The sequence below is a fragment of the Clytia hemisphaerica genome, unplaced genomic scaffold (assembly GCF_902728285.1).
Source record: "Clytia hemisphaerica strain Z4C2 unplaced genomic scaffold, Clytia hemisphaerica genome assembly, whole genome shotgun sequence".
NCBI classification, from domain to species: domain Eukaryota; kingdom Metazoa; phylum Cnidaria; class Hydrozoa; order Leptothecata; family Clytiidae; genus Clytia; species Clytia hemisphaerica.
In genome coordinates, this window is record NW_027104494.1 from 43,464 (window position 1) to 48,909 (window position 5,446).

The 5,446-nt window shown below is 36.7% G+C and overlaps 1 non-coding gene across 1 annotated transcript; it reads left to right on the forward strand.

Annotated features, from left to right (window-relative positions):
* The first annotated feature begins 1,458 nt into the window (after positions 1-1,458).
* On the forward strand, positions 1,459-1,530 carry Trnat-cgu (transfer RNA threonine (anticodon CGU)). Its single transcript has one exon. It is a non-coding gene; the product is annotated as a tRNA-Thr (tRNA).
* The last annotated feature ends 3,916 nt before the right edge of the window (positions 1,531-5,446 follow it).

Genomic DNA, 5,446 nt, shown 5'->3' on the forward strand with positions numbered 1-5,446 from the left:
AGTTATATTTTTCCAGCTAGGAGGTAAAAAAACTTTCGGAACAGGTACGAAGTTACCAGACGACTGATTTTATGGGATTAACTGTTCTTATCTACCAGGGCTGACAAAATCTTATAAGAACAGATCGCTAAATTCCAGCTCTACTGAAGGACTTTTGAGAACAGAAACTTAATTTCCAGCTTACAGTTTAAAAAGCTGTGCGAACAGATTGACAATTTCCAGATGTTTTACACAGATGGAGAATTTTCAGCTGCCACTCCAGGCAACCACATTCAGAAGAAAAAGAACAGGTCTCAAAGACTTTTTGACTTTTTTGAAATTCCCTCAGAACAGATAGGAAATTCTTAGACACCTTATTTTTTGGATATCAAACTATTTTTTCATAAGAACAGATCATATTTTTCCAGCCGGAAAAATCAGAAAATCAAATTTCAGTCTCACTAAGGGTCAGAGAAATCGGAAAATTTTACATTTTTACCCCCGGAAAGATCGAAATTAGGTCAAAATTTGTCAATATTTTCCTTTGTCTTCTCCTTTTTAGTCCCGGTAAGGGTCCAAGGGTGAAAGTCGGGCGGCGCCCCCTGTCAGCTTACAACCCCTAGTACCCACCCCGGCCCGGGAGTACCCCCGTATGTAGACTAGAGTCTACTTCTGGCTGAACTTTGCTTTTTGATAATTCTTGATGACGCTGAGTCCAGTGAAGTAGACTAGGAGCATTTGGCGAGGTCGCCATTTTGAAAAAGAATGTTTAAAATTCAAATAACAAAAAAACTACTTGGAGTTGAAAGATATAATCAAAAATGAGAAGTAAAAATCAATAACAGATTTGCAATCCCTTATTCTCAAATAAAAACGTTGCTTCATACTGTTTTTACCTTCCAAAAACAACTAAAATCTGGCGGACTGTTTTACAGTCCGCCTAAGCAAAAGCATATTACCATATACTACCGGGCCACTTAATCGCGCCATCCAGTTTATAAAAAAGCTTTAAGTGGACCCCGGGCTACCCCGTATGTAAAGGCCCTGAAAAAGGCTTTAAATATAGTTTATTCTTAGAAAAAAACGTGTATGTGGCTGTTGATTACACATTTTTTTATAAGAACATATGGCCAAAATGTTAAGAACATTTTAAGGCTTTGCAGACTCTAAAAAACCCAATTTCTTAGGAAAATGGACAAAAATACTCAAAAAAAATAAAATATAAGAATATCAAAAAGTTAAGAACATCCAAAGGCTTCAAAAATTTTGAATGTTCCTATAAAAAACGTGTAGTCTTTCCGATTCAATTATAAGAGAGAATCATAAATCAGAAACAAAAGCTACAGAAAAATCAGACCCATAACAATTGAATCAGATTTGCGCAATTGGATTGGATTACGATATCTGATTTTGATTGGTCAATACGAAAATACTACAGTTTGTGGTTTTTAATATTCAAATGTTTTTGATTTCTAGCAGGGCGCAGTAGCTTAGAGGTAAAGCGTCTGTCTCGTAAACAGAAGATCGCGAGTTCGATTCTCGTCTGTGCCTGATAAGTTTTTTTTGAAAAAATCTTTTTATTTTTTTTTTACTTCTCTTTTATCACCATTAACATTATTGGTATATTATACCATTATATTATATATTATATAAAGCTAAAAAAAATTACTTTTCGTTTTAAAAATATGTACAAAGATAAGGATGTCTTTTTTGTGTATAAACATTAATTATACCGACTCTAAAGTAGATTGGGACGAAAACTTGGACTTTGTGTGTTCGAGTCCCATTATAGAGACTTAGTTTTCTAACATTGAAATAAACAGAGGATCTTTTAGTCTTTGAATTATCAGAGATTAGTTAATTTAAGGATCTAACTAAGGTTTTGTGAAAAAAATTATCCATTGACATTTTTCTCATATTTTCTTGATATACACTAAACCCCCACTATACCTTTTAACAGTTTTTATCGTGTGTTCGAGGCCCAACTCGAGACTAAATCTCTCAAATCTTATAATAGTTTTAGGTTCCTGAGAATTTCAAGGCTGTCGAAAAAAACTTTGTCATCCGTGCGGGGATTCGAACCCCAGTCGCAGTGGAGAAAGCGTCGAATTCTAGGTAGGGGGGGGGGTACTAAGGCGAGTGAAGGGTACGGGTATGTGCCGCCTTTAAAGGTCGTGGTCCACTTAGCTTTTATTGGTCGCCGCACAACGCGCACGGCTCGATTATTGCATAAATTGAATAAATTAAGCCTTCAAGGCTTGTCGCAATGAACGGCGTGAGCTTTTTTGAAAGTTGAAAAACTTTGTGCGCAAAGCTGTGCGTCTCTTCTATTGTTCTTTTTGAAGTAGCCAATCAGAGAGAAGGTAAACATTCTGATTGTGTGTTTATTTTCATCATGTACAATACACGGGTTTCGAATTAAATCTGGCGCGAGAGAAAAAATCAAGTAAATAAAAGGAGCGATAAGGGGAAATGCCTTATAAAAGGTTGATAGATTTCCTTTCTTCTCTTTTGAAAGCCGGGTGTTCATTCAAAAGATGTTCTTATATTTTAAATTCAATAAAAGAAATATGATTAAACGATTGACTTTTTATTTTAATGTTTTTTGTTTTCATAATGACCCATAAAGTCTGTCAAAATGGAAAAATGAGCTAAAATTGCTTGATACACGGCCAATTTTCGTTCTGTTTACTTGATATTTTTCGTGCAAATTTACATGGGATCAAAGCTAAAGCTAAGCAAAAATTTAATTCGAAACCCGTGTATTGCTTTTGTTTCGATTTTTTCTTACGCGCAACTTTTTTCTAGTTTTCAATGGAAGTATAAAAGCGCTCTGCGCACAATGCGCTCGAGCCGTGCGCGTTGTGCGGCAACCAAAAAAAGCTAAGTGGACCACGACCTTAATAAGGGCGGCACATACGCCCCTTAAGGGTGTCTTTTTTGGGACCTGAAAGTCCCTGTAATGTTTGGAAAAACCAAAAAATTAAATTTCAGTCCAACTAAAGGTCGAAAAAATAGGAAAATTTAGTCCCAATAGGGTCGTAAAAATATATTTTCCTATTTTTTCTCCTTGTAGTCCTGCTAAAAGGGTAGTCGGGTGGCACATCGTCAGATCGCAACCCTAGTACCCTGCTCCCCGGGAGAATAACTGACTAATCTAGGATAATTACGAATATTTGAATTTGTGATAAATTCAAGCACCTTATCGGGGAAAACTTCGTCGCGGAAAATGTTTGGTGGGGAAAATTTTTCGAAGCGAGATCCCTGCAAAATTTATGAGGGAGTGCAGACGTTTATGACATATTCATTATCTTTTGATAAAACAAAGACAAGACAGTACGGAAAAACAGAAACAGATTTGAAGCAAAAACCTTCGCAAGCTCTACAATTTTTTCCTTTAATTTTTCAATTATTCATCCAATTTTCCTGATCCTTTTTGCTACTGTTCTCGTTCTGTTCGTAGTGGCCCTTTGTGGAAACAATTCTTGAGCTGTCTATTCGTTATTATTAATATTATTATTAGGGTACCTGCTTTTACCTCCATTAGTACCATAAAGGGTCGCAAAACACGCCGGGTGTACTCAACCTCGTCTCTGTGTATCCCAGGCTTTATATACGTTACTGATAGACGTCAGAGAATACTCTGGAGTTACTCGGATGGTGTTGGCTGATGCGACTCTTAGAGGGGGGGACTTCCCAAAACAATACGCCATAAAAAATCTGACGTTACAAAGTTACATTATAATGCAATTGGTTTCAAATCCAGGAACAAATGAAGTTTGACGTTTTGTTTTTGAATTACGTAGTCTTACGCGTTCGAAAACCAGCCTATGCCATTATGCCAATGGTATTATCTATCGCTACCAGTAAGCATCAAAAAGCTGATAATAGGCAGGGATCGAGGTTTAGGTGTACTGTCATCTTTATCCAAAAAATGAAATGATTGTGGGGGAGTGTAAGTTACCCTTTTTGATCAAAAGTTAAATCCAACTTCAACCTCAAAACACATTAAATAGAGAATGTCATTACGTTAATTAGTACATTTTCTTATAAATAGATTTGATGGCATTTTTATGACATAACTGTGCTAATTATATCAGTCTGCTTGTTATTAATAAACGACAAACAATCTTAATCTCATCTGTTAAAAGCATATGAGAATCTTTAGTTAAGAATAGTACCAACCTTACCCAAACGAAGATTTACCATCCTGCACCTTAGAGTTAGTTCATCTAATGTTTCCAGCTCACCTAAATAGAGATAAGTAATTTTGCGTTCTTTAAAACTACTTGTAGTTAAAGCGTAAATTACAAAAAGTAATAAATATGTATGAATTGTAGTCACTCACAAGGTTGGGGTTTGAGACGGCTAAATGTGTCGTCCTTTGTTGGGGTTAGGATTAAGGTTTGTCGTTCTTTTTGTCGCTTTTTATAGTTTTTTGTCATTCTTTTTAAATGGTCTGGAAAAGTTACATGGAAAGTCTCTTATCTTAACTGATCAGCCAGAGCTCGTTGCCCAATGATACGATCCGTCATCAGCGTCACCATCAGGGTTTTTCTATCGCTTTTATTAGGATGCCGTCGAATGTTTAAAGAAAATTCACAAAAGGGATTTTTTCCGAAAAGAGTTTACAGCCAGTAGAGTTTGCCCGGTAGAGTTTTCCCGTATACCGACCACCTTAGCAGCTGTAAACTCTATGCGTATAACATTTTTCCGCCTGTTATCGTCCGTCCACTGTAACGGACGGACGATAACATCGTCATCGTCTAATGTTTAGATGGCAATCTTCTGATTCCCAGAGGATTTTGTCAGCATGAAGTGGACATCTTTTTCCCGGGAGGGTACTTAGGCAAGTGAAGGGTATGGGTATGTGCGGCCCTTAAGGGTGCCCTTTTTTGAATCCTGGCAGTCACTGTATTGGTTGACAAAATCAGAAAATCGAATTCCAGTCCCACTAAGGGTCGGAAAAATAGGTAAATTTCAACTTTTTGCCCCAGAAAGATCGAAATTTGGTCAAAATAGTCCCAAAAAGGATAGTAAAATTCCCAAAACTTTTCCTCCTCTTTAGTCACGCTAAGGGTGCGAGGGTCGAAAGTCGGGCGGCACACCCCCGTCAGCTCGCAACACTAGTACCCCTCCCCCAGGATCTTTTTCCTAGAATAATGAGACGGATATGATATTCATGATGATATTTTTGAATATAATTTGTTGATCTCCAATACATATTTTTCATAAGAACTTGTATCAGATTTTGAAGGCTTCGGATGTTCTCAATGTTCTTTTATTTTCACCATTTTTGAAGTATTTTGTCCTCAAAGTCTTGGAATATTCTTAACTCTATTCTTAATTTTTTGGCTATTGAAGCATGTTCTTATAGTTTTGTTCTTATGCAAAAATTGAAAACCTTTGGCGTCAGACCTGTTTACGAGAAAGCAGCAGAAATCTTGGAACTTGATCAATATCATTA